The sequence below is a fragment of the Lissotriton vulgaris genome, unplaced genomic scaffold (assembly GCF_964263255.1).
Source record: "Lissotriton vulgaris unplaced genomic scaffold, aLisVul1.2 SCAFFOLD_400, whole genome shotgun sequence".
NCBI classification, from domain to species: domain Eukaryota; kingdom Metazoa; phylum Chordata; class Amphibia; order Caudata; family Salamandridae; genus Lissotriton; species Lissotriton vulgaris.
Genome location: NW_028244686.1, coordinates 1297839 through 1324655, shown reverse-complemented (window position 1 = coordinate 1324655; position 26817 = coordinate 1297839). Strand labels below are relative to the sequence as shown.

The following is a 26817-nucleotide window of genomic DNA, read 5'->3' as shown; positions in this document are numbered from 1 at the left end:
CTCCTCCTATACCCCTCCTCTCTGACCCCACCCAATCTGACTAGGCTGCTCCTAAGCCCCATGGCACCTCCTAAGCCCCTCCTCTGCTGTCTGACCCCACCCATTCTGCCCAGGCTCCTCCTATACCCCTCCTATTTGACCCCACCCAATCTGACTTGGCTCCTCCTATACCCCTCCTCTGCTGTCTGACCCCACCCATTCTGCCCAGGCTCCTCCTATACCCCCTCCTCTCTGACTCCACCCATTCTGCCCAGGCTCCTCCTAAGCCCCTCCTCATCTTACTAGGCTTCTCCTATAACCCCTCTGCCCAGGCTCCTCCTATACCCCTCCTCTCTGACATCACCCAATCTGACTAGGCTCCTCCTAAGCCCCTCCTCTGCTGTTTGACCCCACCCATTCTGCCCAGGCTCCTCCTATACCCCCTCCTCTCTGACTCCACCCAATCTGACTAGGCTCCTCCTATACCCCTCCTCTCTGACCTCACCCATTCTGCCCAGGCTCCTCCTATTTGACCCCACCCAATCTGACTAGGCTCCTCCTAAGCCCCTCCTCTGCTGTCTGACCCCACCCATTCTGCCCAGGCTCCTCCTAAGCCCCTCCTCTCTGACCCCACCCATTCTGCCCAGGCTCCTCCTATACCCTTCCTCTCTGACCCCACCCAATCTGACTAGGCTACTCCTATACCCCCTCCTCTCTGACTCCACCCATTCTGCCCAGGCTCCTCCTAAGCCCCTCCTCATCTTACTAGGCTTCTCCTATACCCCCTCTGCCCAGGCTCCTCCTATACCCCTCCTCTCTGACCTCACCCAATCTGACTAGGCTCCTCCTAAGCCCCTCCTCTGCTGTCTGACCCCACCCATTCTGCCCAGGCTCCTCCTATACCCCCTCCTCTCTGACTCCACCCATTCTGCCCAGGCTCCTCCTATACCCTTCCTCTCTGACCCCACCCAATCTGACTTGGCTCCTCCTATACCCCTCCTCTGCTGTCTGACCCCACCCATTCTGCCCAGGCTCCTCCTATACCCCTCCTAATTGACCCCACCCATTCTGCCCAGGCTCCTCCTCTCTGACCTCACCCAATCTGACTAGGCTCCTCCTAAGCCCCTAGGCTCCTCCTCTGCTGTCTGACCCCACCCATTCTGCCCAGGCTCCTCCTATACCCCCTCCTCTCTGACTCCACCCATTCTGCCCAGGCTCCTCCTAAGCCCCTCCTCTGCTGTCTGACCCCAACCATTCTGCCCAGGCTCCTCCTATACCCTTCCTATTTGACCCCACCCAATCTGACTTGGCTCCTCCTATACCCCTCCTCTGCTGTCTGACCCCACCCATTCTGCCCAGGCTCCTCCTATACCCCTCCTCTCTGACCTCACCCAATCTGACTAGGCTCCTCCTAAGCCCCTCCTCTGCTGTCTGACCCCACCCATTCTGCCCAGGCTCCTCCTAAGCCCCTCCTCTCTGACCCCACCCATTCTGCCCAGGCTCCTCCTATTTGACCCCACCCAATCTGACTAGGCTCCTCCCAAGCCCATCCTCTGCTGTCTGACCCCACCCATTCTGCCCAGGCTCCTCCTAAGCCCCTCCTCTCTGACCCCACCCATTCTGCCCAGGCTCCTCCTATACCCTTCCTCTCTGACCCCACCCAATCTGACTAGGCTCCTCCTATACCCCTCCTCTCTGACCCCACCCATTCTGCCCAGGCTCCTCCTAAGCCCCTCCTCTGCTGTCTGACCCCACCCATTCTGCCCAGGCTTCTCCTATTTGACCCCACCCAATCTGACTAGGCTCCTCCTAAGCCCCTCCTCTGCTGTCTGACCCCACCCATTCTGCCCAGGCTCCTCCTATACCCCCTCCTCTCTGACCTGACCCATTCTGCCCAGGCTCCTCCTCTCTGACCCCACCCAATCTGACTTAGCTCCTCCTAAGCCCCTCCTCTGCTGTCTGACCCCACCCACTCTGCCCAGGCTCCTCCTATTTGACCCCACCCAATCTGACTAGGCCCCTCCTATACCCCCTCTGCCCAGGCTCCTCCTATACCCCTCCCAATCTGACTTGGCTTCTCCTAAACCCCTCCTCTGCTGTCTGACCCCACCCATTCTGCCCAGGTTCCTCCTATACCCCCTCCTCTCTGACTCCACCCATTCTGCCAGGCTCCTCCTATACCCCCTCCTCTCTAACCTCACCCAATCTGACTAGGCTCCTCCTAAGCCCCTCCTCTCTGACCTCACCCAATCTGACTAGGCTTCTCCTATACCCCCTCTGCCCAGGCTCCTCCTATACCCCTCCTATTTGACCCCACCCAATCTGCCCAGGCTCCTCCGAAGCCCCTCCTCTGCTATCTGACCCCACCCATTCTGCCAGGCTCCTCCTATACCCCTCCTCTCTAACCTCACCCAATCTGACTAGGCTCCTCCTAAGCCCCTCCTCTCTGACCTCACCCAATCTGACTAGGCTTCTCCTATACCCCCTCTGCCCAGGCTCCTCCTATACCCCTCCTATTTGACCCCACCCAATCTGCCCAGGCTCCTCCGAAGCCCCTCCTCTGCTATCTGACCCCACCCATTCTGCTCAGGCTCCTCCTAAGCCCCTCCTCTCTGACCCCACCCAATCTGACTAGGCTCCTCCTAAGCCCCTCCTCTGCTGTCTGACCCCACCCAATCTGACTAGGCTCCTCCTATACCCCCTCCTCTCTGATTCCACCCATTCTGCCCAGGCTCCTCCTATACCCCTCCTATTTGACCCCACCCAATCAGACTAGGCCCCTCCTCTGCTGTCTGACCCCACCCATTCTGCCCAGGCTCCTCCTATACCCCCTCCTCTCTGACTCCACCCATTCTGCCCAGGCTCCTCCTATACCCCTCCTCTCTGACCAGGCTCCTCCTATACCCCTCCTCTCTAACCTCACCCAATCTGACTAGGCTCCTCCTAAGCCCCTCCTCTGCTGTCTGACCCCACCCAACCTGCCCAGGCTCCTCCTATTTGACCCCACCCAATCTGACTAGGCTCCTCCTAAGCCCCTCCTCTGCTGCCTGACCCACCCATTCTGCCCAGGCTCCTCCTATACCCCCTCCTCTCTGATTCCACCCATTCTGCCCAGGCTCCTCCTATACCCCTCCTATTTGACCCCACCCAATCAGACTAGGCCCCTCCTCTGCTGTCTGACCCCACCCATTCTGCCCAGGCTCCTCTTATACCCCCTCCTCTCTGACTCCACCCATTCTGCCCAGGCTCCTCCTATACCCCTCCTAATTGACCCCACCCATTCTGCCCAGGCTCCTCCTCTCTGACCTCACCCAATCTGACTAGGCTCCTCCTAAGCCCCTAGGCTCCTCCTCTGCTGTCTGACCCCACCCATTCTGCCCAGGTTCCTCCTATACCCCCTCCTCTCTGACCCCACCCAATCTGACTAGGCTGCTCCTAAGCCCCTAGGCACCTCCTAAGCCCCTCCTCTGCTGTCTGACACCACCCATTCTGCCCAGGCTCCTCCTATTTGACCCCACCCAACTTGCCCAGGCTCCTCCTATACCCCTTCTGCTCAGGCTCCTCCTATACCCCCTCCTCTCTGATTCCACCCATTCTGCCCAGGCTTCTCCTATACCCCTCCTCTCTGACCCCACCCAATCTGACTTGGCTCCTCCTAAGCCCCTCCTCTGCTGTCTGACCCCACCCAACCTGCCCAGGCTCCTCCTCCTACAGACAACACCCGTTCTCTTTCTTTCACCTTTTTTTCCACACCTATTTTACTTACCGACCAATCTGCAATCCCTCTTTCGCTAGGCATGATTCCACTCTTACACAACACACAGACACATTTTACTTACCAATTTACTTACCTGGTGCCGAACCCGGGATTTGAACCCTGGTTGCCTGGATGGAAGGCAGGAACTTACCCACTGGACCACACTAGTTTCCATGTAAATAGCCTATCAAATTGTCCTTATGTCATGGTCATCCTTTTAATGTGCAATGGAAGCCACAGGGAAGGACACCAAGGCCTGTATGTTGCTTATAGTTACTACTGCAATCCTCTAGACCACCAAGGAGCTATAGCTCAAAGGTAAGGCTTGTACCTTTGGTGGGGACAGCCCTCACAGCCCAGGGTTCGAATCCTGCCAGTGCTGTAGAAGTATCCCAAGGTGGGAAATTTTCAAACTGTGATTTTTTTTTTTTTTTTTTTGCTAAGTGTTTTTCTGGTTTCCATGTAAGTAGCCTATCAAATTGTCCGTATGTCATGGTCATCCATTTAGTGTGCAATGGAAGCCACAGGAAAGGACACCAAGGCCTGTATGTTGCTTATAGTTACTACTGCAATCCTCCAGACCACCAAGGAGCTATAGCTCAAAGGTAAGGCTTGTACCTTTGGTGGGGACAGCCCTCACAGGCCAGGGTTCGAATCCTGCCAGTGCTGTAGAAGTATCCCAAGGTGGGAAATTTTCAAACAGTGATTTTCTTTTTTTTTTTTTTTGCTAAGTGTTTTTCTGGTTTCCATGTAAGTAGCCTATCAAATTGTCCTTATGTCATGGTCATCCATTTAATGTGCAATGGAAGCCACAGGGAAGGACACCAAGGCCTGTATGTTGCTTATAGTTACTACTGCAATCCTCTAGACCACCAAGGAGATAGCTCAAAGGTAAGGCTTGTACCTTTGGGGGGGACATCCCTCACAGGCCAGGGTTCGAATCCTGCCAGTGCTGTAGAAGTATCCCAAGGTGGGAAATTTTCAAACAGTGATTTTTTTTTGCTAGTGTTTTTTTGGCAGGTGTCTCCCAACATTTCATATGTTTTCTCTCATGACCTTCTACCAACCTCCCTATTTCTCAAGTAGGTGCTAGGAACAAGGCCTTATCTTCCTTTATCAATGTCTTCATTCTTTGTCCTTTAAGTTTGGTGAATTGCAGAGTGCAATTGTGGTATTGGGGGTTATAACTGAGCACAAGAATGCGAGGATGGTGCTACACTTATTGTAAAATAGGTTGGTTGATGGTGACCAGAGGCCACCAGAAAAAATCCAGAGTTAAAAAAGGCTGAATAAAAAGTAATCTACATTTGTACAGCTACCAGTGCACGATAGGGAAATGTGGCAAATGTCGGAGACCCCTCACCATTGAACGTATACTGGTTGCATATGCCTCTTTTTGGTAAGCTCTGGAAATCTTTGCTTCGTAGAAGGAAATCTTCTCATCTGCCGAAAGATAATGACAAAAGTGGTGCACGTTACACAGTATGAAAACATTACATTACATACATTTATTCAACTTTTTAGCTGTCATGCTAAAAAAAAGGTGTAACCTGAGGCTGTAAGGAAATTCCACAATCCACATTCAAAAAGTAAATACGGGCCTTTCTATTTTCCGAACTCTTCAGGTGTATGCTTTGAACTATCATGTGGCCTCAAAGGCGTCTTCTCGTACTGCGCAACAAGGTGTGAGGTAGCATGCGCAAAACTGTAGACATGTCATTGATGTACAAACTGGTTAGGTTACATGGTTCAGTCTAACTTTCCAAGGACTAGACTAGAGTAGGAGTATAGATGAGATGAGCTTGGGTACCATACCATACCAAACAAATGCTAATATGTGTAGTGTGTTACTTACTCTGCTGTACTAGGCAATGTGGACTACTACTGATTACGTTGTACTTAACTGTTTTGCAGAACTCCGTTTTTGGTGAACAAGTACAATGGGGGCTGTGCATCCATCTAAAAAGGTGTACTTAATTACTTATTTTTATTTTTGCAGAACCGGTACCATCCACCAGTGCCGACGGGGGCAGCGGCGCTGCAACGGCGGCAGCAGAAGCGATCCCGGAGGGGAATGGAGGACCACCAGAGGCACCTACAGCAGCACCGGCAGCAGCGGGGGAGGAGACAACAACGGTGGGCGATGGTAAGTTACATTCAATAGTGATCCGCATTACTTGGTGGGTGGGGAAAACTTCCTCACTGTACTCTGATATTTATAATGAACTTGCAGTTCTACTGGACAATATATGACGCCACCGTTGTCATTACCAAGCTTAGCAAAAGCATTACCACCGGCGAGAATTGATAAAATAAGTTATACAGGCCTCTTCTATGTGACAACAACTCAGCTGTGAAAGGTTGGTGGCAGACTGAAAAAGTCTTATCCACAACATTACATGACCGCGATGGATTAACATGAGATTGATTTTAAGTATGATGAAAGGAGCAAGGAAAAAGCTCCAATCATATAATATAGGATACTTTGGAATCAGCAATGCAGGTGTTTGAGAGCAGTTGGATGCGTGGGTTGTTGTGGAAGCATAGAAAGGGGAAAACACAGCTGCCTGCGTGGGTGGGAGACACATCCAATATCGGTGGTTAGTGGATAGTGGATACTAGTGTTGGCAGCGGTGTTTTGGTTAAACCCAAAGGCAAGGGAAGGAGGGGACGACTGGATGCATTCCGGGTCGTTGCTGGCGAAACACAAACCACCTAACGTTTGTTGGCGATATAAAGAATGATAGTCTCTAGAGTAGACATTTACTAGTACTAGCTGGCCACTGTTAATTAATGTTAGTTGGAGACTGTCACTTTTCCCGGAAGCACAGAGTATATGATATAAAAAAACGAGATATGAAAAAGACAGGTGTTCGTATGTGACCGTTGAAGTACACCCATGCTACCTATGTTACTAGGGCAGGCATAATGCCGTGCAAAAAAGGCAGACAGATGAGGTATATAAGGCGTAGAATGTTCAAGATAGATAAAACAACATTTTAGGTATTTATTTATTTATTTATGGCATTTGTAGAGCGCGTGCAATTACCCGTAGGCGTCTCGGCGCTGGTATGCAATGCTGTCTATCCCTGAGCAGAAGAATAGTGGCTGGGTTTAATGGTTGAATAACCACGTCTTCAGTTTCTTTCTGAACTGGAGGAGTGTGGGACTTGTTTTAATGTGGTTCGGTAAGGAGTTCCAGATTTTAGGGGCTGCGATAGCAAAGCGGCGATCACCCCATGAGACTGTTCTGCTTCGTTGGACCACAAGTTGGTTAAGTGAGGAGGAACGAAGTGTTCTGGGTGGATTGTAAGGAATTAATAGCTTTCTGAGGAAGCGCGGTCCTTGATCCTGCAGGGTCTTATAGACTATACATAGTGCTTTGAATTTGGCCCTATTTTGAATGGTTAGCCAGTGGTACTCAACTTGCTTGCTATTGCTACTGTACTGTGCCGCCCACTATGTGTTGGATCCATGTTGTGTTCTTGATTTGCTGGGATTTTTGATTACAACAATTCTGTCTCTTTCTTTATAGTTACTCCTTCTAAACCAACGAGGAAGGAGCTGGCAGTCCGGGCCCGTCAGCGGAAACTGCAGGCCATCGTTGAGGCCTACCGCCGGCTGGTGGCTCAGGCCGAGGAGGAGGAGGAGGAGGCGGCGGCAGCAGCTGCTGCCTCTTCCAATGCCCCGGCCCCCAAGCCTGCAGGAGTACGTCGGCGTGGTCAGGCAGCCGCCCGCCGCCAGATTTTCCCCGCATCGTCCACCCCCCCACAACAACATGGCTGCCAGTGTAGGTGCCGCCAGTTCCAGCGAAAAATTCTCCTCCGGGTAGCCAGGCTGGAGGCTCAAAGCAGTCAGACTAAAAAACAAATAGAGGAGCGTGTAAAGATCCTGGTGGATCAACACTTAAAAGCCCGCCGGCTATGAGATGGACCCTGTTTGCCCCTTTTTTAATCCTTTTGTTGGTGGGTGGGAATTGGGTGTTGGGTTTTTACTTTTTTTTTACATGACATTGAGCGTGGGAATTTGGTTGGGGTTAGGGGAGGCGGGTAGGGGGAAAGCTGTGGTGCAGGATTTATATATATTTTATTTTTGTATCATCTTTAGTTATATATTACATTATGTTAAAATAAACGAGACACAAAGTTATGTTAAAAAGAAAACATTTGAAGTTCATTTGCGTTTCTTGTGGGGTTGGAGGGGGGAGTGTTTCACCAAATAATGTACGTTGTGCAACCTCGCAAGGTTTAATTTTGCCATGCAGGTCGGCGGACAGTGCTTTTTAATAATAGGATATATATTGCCCACATCTTTAACATGCAAACAGATAGATGCAGTAAACCCTCACCGAGTTATATTTGTAGTATTAGAAGAACGACCAGTCTGTCTTGCGTTATACCTCACTGCAAACTTATCTTACCTGTGATTGCTGATGAGATGATGATGATTTATCATGAAGTGTGGCACTGCAAGGGCTGCATTTGATTTCCAAGACAATGGCGAAGAATCTGTGGTTCAGAATCAGAACTTCTGTGATAGTAGTAGACAGACCCTGCCAGTAGCGACAAAAAGAAAGAGACAGTCATTTGCGTGACAGACAATGTGGGGGTAGTATAAGTAAGTACAGTACATTGCATGGGTGACCCAATATTGCAACTGCTAAACTGAAACAAAACAATGGTTTTGGGGACTGGAAACTAAGTGCAAGAGAAGATAAGAAGTTCAACTTTACTTGTAGTACTCACGGCAACGTCAAACTTTTCTAAATCATAATGCTTTACACTTTAAACCCAAAAAATTACGCCAATTCATTAGATGCATTCGTTGTTTGATGTTAATGGTAAATTATTTGGCGTTATTATACACAGAGCTTGAGTTGGGAAGCCGCAGAAGATCCTGGCCATGCCTTGTTGACATTTCACTATTGTTGCTTTGACCACATCTGCCCCAGCAAGCGCGTGATCAAATTGTTGGTGTATATTTAATGTAAGAAACATCACACCTCAATGTAACCACGCAGCCCGGGGGAAGAGGGTTAGGGTTTGTTTAATGGATGGGTACGGGGGTTTTGGGAAAGGTTTGAGAAAGAAAAACAGTACGCATGGAGATTGGAGACAACAAAAGCAAAACAATGAAGACGATGATTTATGATGTTGATCCGCTAGCTAATGATTGTAAGCAATGGACGTAAGAAAAGGACACGCTGAATATGATTCTTGGTTTCCCGCAATCCAATTGCTTGATGATGAGGATTTGTGGTAAGGGTGAGAGTTGATGCTCATACTATAAAGCAGTGGGTGAAAGATGTCCAGCCTGAAAAAGAAAAGGCAAATACAAAAGAATGTGAATGACCTAAACAAATTTTAATACAGTGAAGATAAAAAAAAAATACAAGAGGAGTAGTCGTATGAGAGGACTTTCAGACTGAGGCGGCTTGGATACAATTTGTATAAGTCTACTAGTTGCATATCATTTTTAATCTAGAAGTACAAAAAAAGACAGGAGCCAGCACACAACAACAGGCCCACGACGACACAGGTTTGGCCGTTATACAAACTGCATTTCCCTAAAAATTTCAGAGCCACAGAAAGGTGAATGAAATTGAAAAAGCAACCTAGCATTTACAAAATTAATCAACAAAATCAATGCGTCATTCTCAGTCATCAATCATACCACTATTGTACTCTACCACAGCACTGTGCACAAACATGTAGCCTGGGTCTACTGTGCTGTGACTCTTATTTGTATTTATTTATTACCTTGTATTCCACTCCAAGAAACATCGTGCATCAATCAGCTCAGATCCAACTGCCTGACAGCAAAGATATGGTGGTCACCATCATTATCATCAGCAACTCAGTCTGTAGTGAGTGACTACGATAAATTAAGTCCTGACTGCATCTGTAGTAGTAGGAACACAAGTGCGTAAATAATTTCTATTATTAGTAAATAACATGGAAAAATTGGCTATCACGTGAGTCTGAACTGAAGTTACTAGTATACTTCAAGTCCATGCACATTAGCTCAGAGTCAGCAAAAAAATACATCCAATGCAATGCATGGCATCATTCATTTTTATACCTGTTTTGCTCTTCTCTTTCACTGTCAGAAGATTGATCACAGATGCTGCCGAGCCTTTGTAATGCGAGTCATCACAACAAGTTGACTTCAGTTGTGGATGCCTGCTCAAGTTTCTTTTGACACAGAAGAGTCGTCTCTGAATGCCTGCAGACAGAGGTGGTAGCCTTAAGAGTAAGACTCAGCAAGGCAGTTATTATGAGTTGCAGATTTCAAATGAAATAGAGGATGGCTGTAGTCATGTACGGTTCACTTATTATGGAGGGACTGTTAGAGGCTACATTATTGTTATTGTACTATACTCCATCTACAACATCAAATGTATGGCTGCCAAGATGGAATTGTATTGACTTGAGTGGGAGTCAAGAAGATGGAGCAAGACTCTGAGGAGTGCAGTCAACATGGAACATAAATGCACAGGCGTGCAACTCCAGGAGGTAACTAAAAAAGATACAGCGAAAATAAATGCACAGGTGTGCAACTCCAGTAGGTACATAAAAAGAATGAGTGGTGGGGATGGATTTGGTTGAGCTTTTTATTTTAAGATTAGCAGTTTTGCACCAGAAAGTCATTTTTAATAAGAAAATAAATAACACAAATAAAAGAATGGAAAAAGTCACAATTTAACAGCCTATTGGTCAGGGAAGAGGTGCTCGTCCTCAAACTCTGTGGGTCCGGACAGCAGTAGGTCATGTAACCCAGCAGTGATGAGTTCTTCGGGCTCGCTTTCTTCATCCTGCTCGGTTTCACGTACAGTATAGTCTGGTGGTATGAAGTGTTGATTCATTTTTATTATTGTCAGCCTCTCGACGCTTTTGGGGGAGAGACTGGTCCTTTTCGATGTCACAATGGCACCAGCAGCACTGAAAACCCGCTCAGAGGCGACACTGGCTACAGGACAAGCCAAATACTTTATCGCCAGCCTGCTCAGCACTGGCCACTGTCTCCTTCTTTCATACCAATAGACCAATGGGCTTTGCTCCATGAACACCTCTGTTGTGTCATCCAGATAGGCCTGAACCATCCGCTCAGTGTTCATTGGTGCTCGGCTTTGCTGCTCCTCTTTCCCCTTTGCAACAGCAACGGACTTACCCATCCCCTTCTGTAGAAAAAAAGCAGTTATGCTTTTGGTTGTGTCTGCTGAATCAGATCGTGTAGGTGCTGCTTTTGGTACTGTTGGTGTCTGCTGGGAAGCGGACGCACCGCTCTCATGCTCTGATGAACTTGCCTGAGTTGCCTCAGGAGGATGGCCTGGAGTACTTTGACTGTCCTGGGCTGGCACTGTCAGGCCTTTAAGTAACAGCCGTTCAGTTTCGAAATCATTAGCTTCCACAGCTATGGAACTTTTGTAATTGGCAACATCCCCATCTGAAAAAGGAATGACTGCGCTACTGCTGACAAACAATTTGTACCGTGGATCCAAGATTGTTGCAGTTATGTAATTTGGATCTGACACAATCATTTTAAGCCTTGCATTTACAGATAAGCGGTTGCGTAAGGCCTTGGCCAAGGTACATGCATCAACTTTTTCTTCGTCACCTTCGTATGTTTCACAGACCTCCTTCAGCTGTTGCTCGAGCATGTACAACAATGGGATGGCTTGGCCCATAGTACAGTCCTCCCTGCTAACTGCACGTGTGAACACCTCAAAAGGTTGTAGCATCTCTGTCAAGCATTTAATGATGTCCCACTGCCACATCTCAACGGTCAGGCTTTTAAGATTAACAGTAGGATCCACTAATCTTCTTGACATTACATAAGCATTCAGTGGTATGTACTGTTCAAAGAGACGCTCAAGCATGAAATAAGTCGAGTTCCAACGTGTTGGGACCTCCTGGATCAGTGCTTTGACTGGCAAATTATGCTCCCGCTGAATGACGCGTAGCAGCTTCCGCGCTTTGAAAGAATGGTTAAAATGCGTGCATATTCTTCTGCAGATGGTCAGTATGGTGCTGACTTGGAGTTCATTTTTTAGAAAGTCTTGCACGACTAAGTTAATGCAGTGTGCCAAACAGGGTACCCTGAAATACTGTCCATCTTTCATTGCCCTCACTACATTACTGCCATTGTCGGTGGCAACAAAACCAATCTTAAGGCCTCTTGGTTTCAGCCATTCAAAGACCTTGCTGTTAAAGTCAGACAAAATGTTGTCAGCAGTATGATTTTTCTCCATACCAAACATGGCTACAGTTGCATGTTTGCGAGTGTCATTGAAAATCCCAGCAACGTCAAGAAGGCCTGATGTTAACTTGTCTTTCACACCTGCAAAAGAGATCCAGTGTGCGGTGATGCACATGTAATCTGCTGTGGCTTCGCGACTGCTCCACATGTCGGTTGTCAGGTGGATACAATGGACAACACTCTGTTGTAAGGCTTTCCCAATCAATCCCAGCACGTCGTGGTGTAGTGCTGGAATAGCAACTCTTGCAAAATAGTAGCGACTGGGAACGTCCCATTTTGGGGCGAGTGTTGCCACTAATTGCCGAAATCCCACTGCCTCAACAAATGAAAATGGGAGAAGGTCGAGTGCCAGCATTTTTGCAAGTTTCGCATTGTACAAACGTGCTGTTGGGTGGTTCCGCTCGTACTTTCCCTCCTGCCTAAACATGCCAGTAATGGTAAGCTGCTTGGTAATTCTTTCTGTTCTGCTAGACGGACCACCTTTCAACGCAGACTTTTCACTCCTTGCCCTTGGTGTCTCCGGCTGACTCTGGTGCCACTGAGAAGTTGCTGATGCTGAGGATTTGGACTGCACCACTCCAGTGCTGGCGACAGGGCTCATTTGTGTACCACTCCCAGATAGAAGGTCATCGTCTCCCTCTTCTTCCATGAGTGGACCTTGTAGTACTGTATCCTCCCCACCAACACCAGTGCTTACATCTTTTAAGCTTGCAAGGTGGTTCTCCCATACAATTGTGTGTGTTTTTTTCATATGGGTCGTTGGGCCTCCAGTACCATAGTTTGTACCAATCTTACCACGACTAACATTGGTGTGACAAATGGTGCATATAGCAATGTTCTCCTGATGTGGGTGAACCGTAAAAAAATCCCAGACTGGGGAGCTAAACTTTTGTCTCCTGCCATAGGAAGAGGAGGACCCACTTCCAATCCCGGATGAACTGGAGCCTTTTTGTTGAATTTCCCTATGTGACAGTTCAGTACTAGTACTGCCACTACCTCCTTCTGTTGAGGTGGCGCTTGCGCAGGATGTCGCACGCTGCCGGGCCTTCGCTGATGCAAAAATGGGAGCTGGTGTTACTTTGGGCGCTGAGTGTGTAGGAGTTACACGTGCTATCTGCTCATCACTAATCGCAGCCCTTCTGGATAGGGTGAAAATGCTGGTCTCTACATCCTCTGCACCAGGAATAACGCTTGTGATGATGACATTGTCAGTGTCAGACCCGTCTTTATCACCATCAGTATCCTGTTCACCTACATCGAACTCCGGAAGTTCAAGCCTTGACGGATCCTTCCTTTTTCCCAGCCTGGTCTTAGGATGCCTCTCCTTTGAATGCTCAGTTCTTCGTTGTGGATGCCATTCCTTATCAAGGTCATCTGAAGGGATGCTATGCGAAGAACTCGATGCACTGCCACTAACCCTCCTTTCCTTTGGTAAATTTAAAGACAGTAGATCACCTCCAGAAGTGGCTTCCTCTTCTTCTTGCTCAGAATGAGGCTCTACTTCCTGAACTGCCCCGACATCGGGAGGAACAACTTCCACTATTGCGTGCGGAGACGGTGGTTGTTGTTCTTGAGGAAGTACTATAGCGTGCTGTGGTTCTTCAACAACTACTATTGTGGGATTTGGTTGTTGTTGTTGAACAACTATTGCGGGCGGTGGTTGTGGTTTTTCAACAACTATTGCGGGAAGTGGTTGTGGTTGTTGAACATCTACTGCTGGCGGCGGTTGTTCAGCACTTTCATCTTGCGTGGATTGTGTGCTACTTTGAGACAGCGATAAGTTAAGTTCAGGCTCAGTATCACTGCTTTGTAACACTAGGCCGGCTACCTCTTCGACCCTCATGTGCTTGGCCCTGGGTTGGTGGCTTGCCCCCGCTAATGCGGATGTGCTGGGCCTGGCTCCAGCTTGCACCACGGACACCGCTGCTGCAGGCGTACGTTTTGGGGGCCCAAAAAAGGTTTGGGGGTCCATACCAGCCTTAAGTGACACTTCCTTCTTCTGTACCTTCTTCTCAGCAACTTTCTTGGTGGTGGAGGACCTGGTACCTGCTCTCTTAGGACCCATCTTCTTCTGATGTCAGCACACAGCAGCACTCAGTAGCACAAATTGCAGAGATGTGTGGTCAGATGAGTCACACACCACACGTGGCGTACAATTGAAGGACGTCCGTCTGGCAGTTGGACGGGCGATGGATGAAAACAGCCAGCACCTCCTCAGTCTTTTTCTGTGCACCTACAAGCAAAGAAGACAGAACACGTCAGTCAAACAAGCAGTAAGCCAACACATGAACAATTGAAAGACACACAGGCCAATGTATAAAACACAAAAAAGAAGACTAATACTACGAGCACCACAGCTCCCAGCCACATGAAGTCCCGAAATAACCAATCATAAAGTCAAGCAGGCCTATCATATACCAATATGGACAGAAAAAGGAGTATGCCTGCTACACATGAGTCATGACAGATTAATGCAAGGAAAATCAAAATACCCCATGGCTAAGAGTTTGTAAAACTTCACTGCAAAAACACATACAAGCCATAAAATTATTACACACACAAAAAAGTTACCTACCCCCCTGCCCAGACAACCAACTTGGAAATGCAATGGCATACACACATGCCGTAATGATGGTAATTAAATAGACCAAATAGAAACAGCTACATAAAGCAGCCCCGCTAACTAGTAACTAACTACCACCTCTGGGACTCTGGCCTACTATCAGATCAGACCAAAAGCAGGGAGGCCAATGATAAATGCACAAAGGAAGTACCTACAAAATGGCCGCCACCACATGGCCTGTCCAGGAAGACAAAACTACAACCAAATAACACATAAATGAGGACTTTTTTGTAGCACAGGGGACACATTAAACATTTTCGAGGAACTTTTATGCAACTCGGGACATATTGGTCGCGAGAATGCAAAATCGGCGTGTTCGGCAACGCGAATCGAGTGAAAAGTCGTTATCGCGTTCCCGAGCCAGTACATTGAGCGCGCGAACAAGACAAAAAAGGTACGGTCGCGTTCTCACACGGTGCGACGTTACCAAAAGTACGCGAACAGTATTCCTAGGGTTACCTACTGGCAGGGAGTGCCATATTAGCTACACACAAGCAACCAAAAACTGAAAGTACCACCATTACAAAAAATGTGAAGCAATCCAAAGCCATACACGGTGTAATTAAAGTTACACCACAAAAATAGTTGATTAACTTGAATGCACCTATGGCTGTGAGTAGTAGTACCTACAAAAGCCTTGGATGGCTATGGCAAAAGAAGAGAACCTGGGAAGGACACAGAAAATGGCCGCCTCCATAGGGCCAGGAGGACAGGGACACCCAAAAACAACTTGGAAAAGGGATGCACCCAAAATGGCCTCCACCACATGGCAAAATCAGTCACAAAGGAAGCATACACAAAATGGCCGCCACCACATGGCCTGCCCACCAACAACAACATAGCAGAATCATCACAAAGGAAGTAAGTACACACAAAATGGCCCTCACCACTACATGAAAAGAAAGAGAGGAGAGACAATAAATGCCTATGCCAAAGGGACAATGCTTAGCTTCACAAAATGGACACACCAGACACCACCCCCCAAATTGGTCACCCCAACCATAAACAAGAAATCATTACATAGAGGACAGAAAGGGACTGGGAGTGGCCCATGCTCCAGGAAGACAAAACTACAACCAAATAACACATAAATGAGGACTTTTTTGTAGCACAGGGGACACATTAAACATTTTCGAGGAACTTTTATGCAACTCGGGACATATTGGTCGCGAGAATGCAAAATCGGCGTGTTCGGCAACGCGAATCGAGTGAAAAGTCGTTATCGTGTTCCCGAGCCAGTACATTGAGCGCGCGAACAAGACAAAAAAGGTACGGTCGCGTTCTCACACGGTGCGACGTTACCAAAAGTACGCAAACAGTATTCCTAGGGTTACCTACTGGCAGGGAGTGCCATATTAGCTACACACAAGCAACCAAAAACTGAAAGTACCACCATTACAAAAAATGTGAAGCAATCCAAAGCCATACACGGTGTAATTAAAGTTACACCACAAAAATAGTTGATTAACTTGAATGCACCTATGGCTGTGAGTAGTAGTACCTACAAAAGCCTTGGATGGCTATGGCAAAAGAAGAGAACCTGGGAAGGACACAGAAAATGGCCGCCTCCATAGGGCCAGGAGGACAGGGACACCCAAAAACAACATGGAAAAGGGATGCACCCAAAATGGCCTCCACCACATGGCAAAATCAGTCACAAAGGAAGCATACACAAAATAGCCGCCACCACATGGCCTGCCCACCAACAACAACATAGCAGAATCATCACAAAGGAAGTAAGTACACACAAAATGGCCCTCACCACTACATGAAAAGAAAGAGAGGAGAGACAATAAATGCCTATGCCAAAGGGACAATGCTTAGCTTCACACAATGGACACACCAGACACCACCCCCCAAATTGGTCACCCCAACCATAAACAAGAAATCATTACATAGAGGACAGAAAGGGACTGGGAGTGGCCCATGCTCCAGGAAGACAAAACTACAGCCAAATAACACATAAATGAGGACTTTTTTGTAGCACAGGGGACACATTAAACATTTTCGAGGAACTTTTATGCAACTCGGGACATATTGGTCGCGAGAATGCAAAATCGGCGTGTTCGGCAACGCGAATCGAGTGAAAAGTCGTTATCACGTTCCCGAGCCAGTACATTGAGCGCGCGAACAAGACAAAAAAGGTACGGTCGCGTTCTCACACGGTGCGACGTTACCAAAAGTACGGGAACAGTATTCCTAGGGTTACCTACTGGCAGAAATTGACAGACACCCAAAACCTGACATACCCCACACATAAACATAAGATTTTCTAAATCAAACCAGTCCATCCATGACTTTCTAATTAGAGGTACACCAGAAAAACAGTTGATTACCTTTCATGACCCTATGACTAGTACCTCTGGCCTACTGGCAGAGTAGGCCACAAGTTTGGAGGCCTATGGCAAGAGCAAAGTGGCTGGGAAACATAAAATGGCCGCCAACAACACATGGCCAGGCCAACCACAGAAAGTTATTACAATGAACTCAAACATGCCTACACACTAACTACATGGAGTACTAGGGTCAGCTATTGGCTTAAAAAAATAAAAAACTTTTTAATTACACAAACAGAAATTCAACAGCAGACATTGCTATTGCATAATGATGACCATAATCCAATGCCAGCCATGATGTTTGTTTACAAACTTGAATAAAAATTTAAACACAGAATTATGATTTTACCCATGGGTACCTCTCTATGTAGCCTGGATGAAATTTAAAAAGAAATACAAGTTGGGACCTCATAAAAGTATAGGCACCCATCAATAATTTAAATCAAGGAATGAATACTGTAGTTAAAAAAATTTAAAATCAAACAAACACAAGTCTACAACATCATACTCACTCATACATTACTGAACTTACTTGAAAAAGAGAATTCAAAATCCAAAAGTCCTCAGTAAAATTCAAAAAAAGCAGTAATGCAGCCAACACACACAGAAAGTGATCCTGCCAGCTCAAAATCCAAATGAAAGTGACCACCTCATGGACAAAGCACTGGGAGGAGCCTGGTGGACAGGAACAGGAAGTTGTAAACTCCAGAGCCCTTCCTCCTTAATATTCAAAAATAGAGTAGAAACAGAAAGAGGACTCCTTCCCCCAAAAAATACATCCAAAGGTACAACTTTGAGGGGTTTTTCTCTTGTTTGCTAACCAAAATGGTAATTTATTATTATGGTTTAACTTTTAACATGCTCGCGAGTTATTCTGTGCAAGATTGCAGGTTCTGCGTGTTCGGCAACTCGATCTTACCAACAAACATACTCGCGCGTCCTTATGGCTTTCTCGCGCTTCCAATGACGTTATCGCGTTCGCACAGCTGCACGAAAGGGTTTACAAACATGGTGGCAGACGCGACCGGGAAAAAGCGAACGCAGAACCAAGGTAAGCCATTGCCGCGCACGCGATAATGTTATTTAGCGCGCGACAATGTTATTTAGCGCGCGACAACTACGCTCTGCACCGGATAGCGGAGTTATCGGCAGCTACGCGAACTCCGCGGAACGCGGAGTTCCCAAAACTCCGCAAACTCCGCAAACGGAGCGTAGTTCTTCGCCCAGGGTTAGTTACTAGTGGGCAGCAGTATGAACAAAAGAGCACACTGAGGCTTTTCTTCTGCTTGCTGACATGATTCTTGTGCATTTTTGTCTTGCAAAGCCTAAGGAGTGAAGGACTACGATGACTGAGGGGATGAGGAATGGCTGGCCTGTATTTGTGGTGAAGGGGGAACATTTGGAAGGTAAACAGCAAGATGAAAGTGTCAAAGCATACATGTTTGCTGAGTGATTGAGTCTGTGTGTCACTTGTCTCTTTGTAGGGACATGTGAGAAAGGAACAGCAGCACCATAGACTTCAGGTGGGAGAGCAAGCAAGGATGAATATTTCCCTCAAATCCAAATACTTACAGCACCTCAAAGATGACAAGTGCGATATGATGTTCTGCAATTGCAAGGATTTGCCATGTGTGGTGCATAAATATGCATGGTTAGTGAGGTTTTTCTCAGAATGTGAGTATCGTTAGGCTGGCAAATGTCAGGCACTCCTTTGGGGGTATGAGGCCAAGAAAAAATTTGGGAAGTTTGCTACAGTCATCTGTAGGATCGAAAGACACTGGGGAATCGTTACAGAGGGAGCCAGGCTGCACAAAACGTGGTAACAGTTGGACAGAAATCTTTAGCAGGACTTTTGACTACCCCCAATGTGGGACCAGGACCGCAGTACCTCTCTGTCTCTGAAACGTATTTTGACCTCTGGGCACCACCATCTCAATGCCCCTCAAATGTTCCCTCCTGGAACCCCAGCTTTGGTAGTGCATCAACCAGGTTTCAATCATTTGAGTGACCACAAACACCCTTGCTATGTGCCTTCCATTTACATTCAGTCAGTAACCCAGCTGCTTTGTTTGCTATTGAATCTCAAGTGACAGTTGGATGCACATTGCAGGGGTATACAGGCATTTACCGTACTGTACAGCCCCTCTCAGTACAGTCAGACTACACTTCTTAAAATCATAAATACATGTTTTGTCCAACAGTAAGGCCGGGCCTTTCCTCTGTAGTTCATAGCCAACGTAAGGAGGAAAAAATAAGCTGAAGAGCATGCCAAAATTCTCTACAGACACTGCCAATCCTCACACTGCCTATTTGCATGCCGAGGTTATTCACTATGACCCACCAAACCAATTGGCAACAGTAGCCTCTCTCTGCCTCATTCGTATGCTCCGATGCCACCTTTATTTAGCAAATGTTAGTGCTCTAGGATTTCATAGCACGATTCGCTATAGCCTCTTTTTTCAACAGAAATGTCCTAAAGGTACCTATACCAATCTGCTGGGTGGGGAGGAGGGGGGCTGCTGCTGCTGGCAGTAAAATTTTGGGGCACCCCACCTGCAAAAATACATCCACATGCTCCTTGTTGTACCTTTCAATACCATAACTGCAGCAGAATCGTATGGTGACCCCTGTTGGTAACAGAAACTGTCAAACAGCTTTTTGCCACCCCACCTCCCCCGTTGCCCCTAACCATTTGGGGTACACCCCATGAGGGAGGATCAGAGCAATAAAAAATAATGGTAGCCCCCCCATAAAGTACCTGGAAGGCATGCCATTCTGTGCACCTCATCGCTCTTCACGTTGCGCCAAAGCACCTTTTAATACTGCTCCCTGACTGCCCCCTCTCAACAGAAATCAGAAAGTATAGGGGGTGCATTAAAAAAGTTTTTACAGTTCCCCACCATAAGTCAGGATCCTCCTCCATCTATGACCCCTTCCTAGGCCCTCAGACCCCACCCATTCTGCCCAGGCTCCTCCTATTTGACCACACCCAATCTGACTAGGCTCCTCCTATACCCCTCCTCTCTGACCCCACCCAATCTGACTTGGCTCCTCCTAAACCCCTCCTCTACTGTCTGACCCCACCCATTCTGCCCAGGCTCCTCCTAAGCCCCTCCTATCTGACCCCACCCAATCTTACTAGGCTCCTCCTATACCCCCTCTGCCCAGGCTCCTCCTATACCCATCCTCTCTGACCCCACCCAATCTGCCCAGGCTCCTCCTAAGCCCCTCCTCTGCTGTCTGACCCCACCCATTCTGCCCAGGCTCCTCCTATACCCCTCCTCTCTGACCCCACCCAATCTGACTAGGCTCCTCCTAAGCCCCTCCTTTGCTATCTGACCCCACCCATTCTGCCCAGGCTCCTCCTCTGCTATCTGACCCCACCCATTCTGCCCAGGCTCCTCCTATACCCCCTCCTCTCTGATTCCACCCATTCTTCCCAGGCTCCTCCCATAACCTTCTGACCCCACCCATTCTGCCCAGGCTCCTCCTATACCCCTCCTATTTGACCCCACCCAATCTGACTAGGCCCCTCCTCTGCTGTCTGACCCCACCCATTCTGCCCAGGCTCCTCCTATTTGACCCCACCCAATCTGACTAGGCTCCTCCTAAGCCCCTAGGCTCCTCCTCTGCTGTCTGACCCCACCCATTCTGCCCAGGCTCCTCCTATTTGACCCCACCCAATCTGACTAGGCCCCTCCTATACCCCCTCTGCCCAGGCTCCTCCTATACCCCTCCTCTCTGACCAGACTCCTCCTATACCCCTCCTCTCTGACCCCACCCAATCTGACTAGGCCCCTCCTATACCCCCTCTGCCCAGGCTCCTCCTATACCCCTCCTCTCTGACCAGACTCCTCCTATACCCCTCCTCTCTGACCCCACCCAATCTGACTAGGCCCCTCCTATACCCCCTCTGCCCAGGCTCCTCCTATACCCCTCCTCTCTGACCAGACTCCTCCTATACCCCTCCTCTCTGACCCCACCCAATCTGACTTGGCTCCTCCTAAACCCCTCCTCTGCTGTCTGACCCCACCCATTCTGCCCAGGCTCCTCCTATACCCCCTCCTCTCTGACTCCACCCAGGCTCCTCCTATACCCCTCCTCTCTGACCTCACCCAATCTGACTAGGCTCCTCCTAAGCCCCTCCTCTGCTATCTGACCCCACCCATTCTGCCCAGGCTCCTCCTATACCCCTCCTCTCTGACCTCACCCAATCTGACTAGGCTCCTCCTAAGCCCCTCCTCTGCTGTCTGACCCAACCCATTCTGCCCAGGCTCCTCCTATACCCCCTCCTCTCTGACTCCACCCAATCTGACTAAGCTCCTCCTATACCCCTCCTCTCTAACCTCACCCAATCTGACTAGGCTCCTCCTAAGCCCCATCTCTGCTGTCTGACCCCACCCAACCTGCCCAGGCTCCTCCTATTTGACCCCACCCAATCTGACTAGGCTCCTCCTAAGCCCCTCCTCTGCTGTCTATACCCTTCCTCTCTAACCTCACCCAATCTGACTAGGCTCCTCCTAAGCCCCTCCTCTGCTGTCTGACCCCACCCAACCTGCCCAGGCTCCTCCTATTTGACCCCACCCAATCTGACTAGGCTCCTCCTAAGCCCCTCCTCTGCTGTCTGACCCCACCCATTCTGCCCAGGCTCCTCCTATACCCCCTCCTCTCTGACCCCACCCAATCTGACTAGGCTCCTCCTATACCCTTCCTCTCTAACCTCACCCAATCTGACTAGGCTCCTCCTAAGCCCCTCCTCTGCTGTCTGACCCCACCCAACCTGCCCAGGCTCCTCCTATACCCCTCCTCTCTGACCCCACCCAATCTGACTAGGCTCCTCCTCAGCCCCTCCTCTGCTGTCTGACCCCACCCAACCTGCCCAGGCTCCTCCTATACCCCTCCTCTCTGACCCCACCCAATGTGACTAGGCTCCTCCTAAGCCCCTCCTCTGCTGTCTGACCCCACCCATTCTGCCCAGGCTCCTCCTATACCCCTCCTCTCTAACCTCACCCAATCTGACTAGGCTCCTCCTAAGCCCCTCCTCTGCTGTCTGACCCCACCCAACCTGCCCAGGCTCCTCCTATTTGACCCCACCCAATCTGACTAGGCTCCTCCTAAGCCCCTCCTCTGCTGTCTATACCCTTCCTCTCTAACCTCACCCAATCTGACTAGGCTCCTCCTAAGCCCCTCCTCTGCTGTCTGACCCCACCCATTCTGCCCAGGCTCCTCCTATACCCCCTCCTCTCTGACTCCACCCATTCTGCCCAGGCTCCTCCTAAGCCCCTCCTCTCTGACCCCACCCAATCTGACTAGGCTCCTCCTATACCCTTCCTCTCTAACCTCACCCAATCTGACTAGGCTCCTCCTAAGCCCCTCCTCTGCTGTCTGACCCCACCCAACCTGCCCAGGCTCCTCCTATACCCCTCCTCTCTGACCCCACCCAATCTGACTAGGCTCCTCCTAAGCCCCTCCTCTGCTGTCTGACCCTACCCAACCTGCCCAGGCTCCTCCTATTTGACCCCACCCAATCTGACTAGGCCCCTCCTATACCCCCTCTGCCCAGGCTCCTCCTATACCCCCTCCTCTCTGACTCCACCCAGGCTCCTCCTATACCCCTCCTCTTTGACCTCACCCAATCTGACTAGGCTCCTCCAAAGCCCCTCCTCTGCTATCTGACCCCACCCATTCTGCCCAGGCTCCTCCTATACCCCTCCTCTCTGACCTCACCCAATCTGACTAGGCTCCTCCTAAGCCCCTCCTCTGCTGTCTGACCCAACCCATTCTGCCCAGGCTCCTCTTATACCCCCTCCTCTCTGACTCCACCCAATCTGACTAAGCTCCTCCTATACCCCTCCTCTCTAACCTCACCCAATCTGACTAGGCTCCTCCTAAGCCCCTCCTCTGCTGTCTGACCCCACCCAACCTGCCCAGGCTCCTCCTATTTGACCCCACCCAATCTGACTAGGCTCCTCCTAAGCCCCTCCTCTGCTGTCTATACCCTTCCTCTCTAACCTCACCCAATCTGACTAGGCTCCTCCTAAGCCCCTCCTCTGCTGTCTGACCCCACCCAACCTGCCCAGGCTCCTCCTATTTGACCCCACCCAATCTGACTAGGCTCCTCCTAAGCACCTCCTCTGCTGTCTGACCCCACCCATTCTGCCCAGGCTCCTCCTATACCCCCTCCTCTCTGACTCCACCCATTCTGCCCAGGCTCCTCCTAAGCCCCTCCTCTCTGACCCCACCCAATCTGACTAGGCTCCTCCTATACCCTTCCTCTCTAACCTCACCCAATCTGACTAGGCTCCTCCTAAGCCCCTCCTCTGCTGTCTGACCCCACCCAACCTGCCCAGGCTCCTCCTATACCCCTCCTCTCTGACCCCACCCAATCTGACTAGGCTCCTCCTCAGCCCCTCCTCTGCTGTCTGACCCCACCCAACCTGCCCAGGCTCCTCCTATACCCCTCCTCTCTGACCCCACCCAATGTGACTAGGCTCCTCCTAAGCCCCTCCTCTGCTGTCTGACCCCACCCATTCTGCCCAGGCTCCTCCTATACCCCTCCTCTCTAACCTCACCCAATCTGACTAGGCTCCTCCTAAGCCCATCCTCTGCTGTCTGACCCCACCCAACCTGCCCAGGCTCCTCCTATTTGACCCCACCCAATCTGACTAGGCTCCTCCTAAGCCCCTCCTCTGCTGTCTATACCCTTCCTCTCTAACCTCACCCAATCTGACTAGGCTCCTTCTAAGCCCCTCCTCTGCTGTCTGACCCCACCCATTCTGCCCAGGCTCCTCCTATACCCCCTCCTCTCTGACTCCACCCATTCTGCCCAGGCTCCTCCTAAGCCCCTCCTCTCTGACCCCACCCAATCTGACTAGGCTCCTCCTATACCCTTCCTCTCTAACCTCACCCAATCTGACTAGGCTCCTCCTAAGCCCCTCCTCTGCTGTCTGACCCCACCCAACCTGCCCAGGCTCCTCCTATACCCCTCCTCTCTGACCCCACCCAATCTGACTAGGCTCCTCCTAAGCCCCTCCTCTGCTGTCTGACCCCACCCAACCTGCCCAGGCTCCTCCTATTTGACCCCACCCAATCTGACTAGGCCCCTCCTATACCCCCTCTGCCCAGGCTCCTCCTATACCCCTCCCAATCTGACTTAGCTCCTCCTAAACCCCTCCTCTGCTGTCTGACCCCACCCATTCTGCTCAGGCTTCTCCTATACCCCCTCCTCTCTGCCTCCACCCATTCTGCCCAGGCTCCTCCTATACCCCTCCTCTCTGACCCCACCCAATCTGACTAGGCTCCTCCTAAGCCCCTCCTCTCCTCTCTGACCCCACCCATTCTGCCCAGGCTCCTCCTATACCCCTCCTCTCTGACCCCACCCAATCTGACTAGGCTCCTCCTATACCCCTCCTCTCTAACCTCACCCAATCTGACTAGGCTCCTCCTAAGCCCCTCCTCTCTGACCTCACCCAATCTGACTGGGCTTCTCCTATACCCCCTCTGCCCAGGCTCCTCCTATACCCCTCCTATTTGACCCCACCCAATCTGCCCAGGCTCCTCCTAAGCCCCTCCTCTGCTGTCTGACCCCACCCATTCTGCCCTGGCTCCTCCTATTTGACCCCACCCAATCTGACTAGGCTCCTCCTATACCCCTCCTCTCTGACCTCACCCAATCTGACTAGGCTCCTCCTAAGCCCCTAGGCTCCTCCTCTGCTGTCTGACCCCACCCATTCTGCCCAGGATCCTCCTATTTGACCCCACCCAATCTGACTAGGCCCCTCCTATACCCCCTCTGCCCAGGCTCCTCCTATACCCCTCCTCTCTGACCAGACTCCTCCTATACCCCTCCTCTCTGACCCCACCCAATCTGACTAGGCCCCTCCTATACCCCCTCTGCCCAGGCTCCTCCTATACCCCTCCTCTCTGACCCCACCCAATCTGACTTGGCTCCTCCTAAACCCCTCCTCTACTGTCTGACCCCACCCATTCTGCCCAGGCTCCTCCTAAGCCCCTCCTCTCTGACCCCACCCAATCTTACTAGGCTCCTCCTATACCCCCTCTGCCCAGGCTCCTCCTATACCCGTCCTCTCTGACCCCACCCAATCTGCCCAGGCTCCTCCTAAGCCCCTCCTCTGCTGTCTGACCCCACCCATTCTGCCCAGGCTCCTCCTATACCCCTCCTCTCTGACCCCACCCATTCTGCCCAGGCTCCTCCTATACCCCTCCTATTTGACCCCACCCAATCTGACTAGGCCCCTCCTCTGCTGTCTGACCCCACCCATTCTGCCCAGGCTCCTCCTATTTGACCCCACCCAATCTGACTAGGCTCCTCCTAAGCCCCTAGGCTCCTCCTCTGCTGTCTGACCCCACCCATTCTGCCCAGGCTCCTCCTATTTGACCCCACCCAATCTGACTAGGCCCCTCCTATACCCCCTCTGCCCAGGCTCCTCCTATACCCCTCCTCTCTGACCCCACCCAATCTGACTAGGCCCCTCCTATACCCCCTCTGCCCAGGCTCCTCCTATACCCCTCCTCTCTGACCAGACTCCTCCTATACCCCTCCTCTCTGACCCCACCCAATCTGACTAGGCCCCTCCTCTGCTGTCTGACCCCACCCATTCTGCCCAGGCTCCTCCTATTTGACCCCACCCAATCTGACTAGGCTCCTCCTAAGCCCCTAGGCTCCTCCTCTGCTGTCTGACCCCACCCATTCTGCCCAGGCTCCTCCTATTTGACCCCACCCAATCTGACTAGGCCCCTCCTATACCCCCTCTGCCCAGGCTCCTCCTATACCCCTCCTCTCTGACCCCACCCAATCTGACTAGGCCCCTCCTATACCCCCTCTGCCCAGGCTCCTCCTATACCCCTCCTCTCTGACCAGACTCCTCCTATACCCCTCCTCTCTGACCCCACCCAATCTGACTAGGCCCCTCCTATACCCCCTCTGCCCAGGCTCCTCCTATACCCCTCGTCTCTGACCAGACTCCTCCTATACCCTCCTCTCTGACCCCACCCAATCTGACTTGGCTCCTCCTAAACCCCTCCTCTGCTGTCTGACCCCACCCATTCTGCCCAGGCTCCTCCTATACCCCCTCCTCTCTGACTCCACCCAGGCTCCTCCTATACCCCTCCTCTCTGACCTCACCCAATCTGACTAGGCTCCTCCTAAGCCCCTCCTCTGCTATCTGACCCCACCCATTCTGCCCAGGCTCCTCCTATACCCCTCCTCTCTGACCTCACCCAATCTGACTAGGCTCCTCCTAAGCCCCTCCTCTGCTGTCTGACCCAACCCATTCTGCCCAGGCTCCTCCTATACCCCCTCCTCTCTGACTCCACCCAATCTGACTAAGCTCCTCCTATACCCCTCCTCTCTAACCTCACCCAATCTGACTAGGCTCCTCCTAAGCCCCTCCTCTGCTGTCTGACCCCACCCAACCTGCCCAGGCTCCTCCTATTTGACCCCACCCAATCTGACTAGGCTCCTCCTAAGCCCCTCCTCTGCTGTCTGACCCCACCCAACCTGCCCAGGCTCCTCCTATTTGACCCCACCCAATCTGACTAGGCTCCTCCTAAGCCCCTCCTCTGCTGTCTATACCCTTCCTCTCTAACCTCACCCAATCTGACAAGGCTCCTCCTAAGCCCCTCCTCTGCTGTCTGACCCCACCCAACCTGCCCAGGCTCCTCCTATTTGACCCCACCCAATCTGACTAGGCTCCTCATAAGCCCCTCCTCTGCTGTCTGACCCCACCCATTCTGCCCAGGCTCCTCCTATACCCCCTCCTCTCTGACTCCACCCATTCTGCCCAGGCTCCTCCTAAGCCCCTCCTCTCTGACCCCACCCAATCTGACTAGGCTCCTCCTAT

At 50.5% G+C, this 26817-nt stretch overlaps 1 long non-coding RNA gene across 1 annotated transcript; it reads right to left on the bottom strand.

Moving 5' to 3' along the window:
• Positions 1-8927: 8927 nt before the first annotated feature.
• LOC147667165 (uncharacterized) lies at positions 8928-9962 on the bottom strand. Its single transcript, XR_015304489.1, has 3 exons — positions 9818-9962; positions 9496-9637; positions 8928-9049 (listed from the first exon to the last, which is right to left on the bottom strand). It is a non-coding gene; the product is annotated as an uncharacterized LOC147667165 (long non-coding RNA).
• Between the last annotated feature and the right edge of the window lie 16855 nt (positions 9963-26817).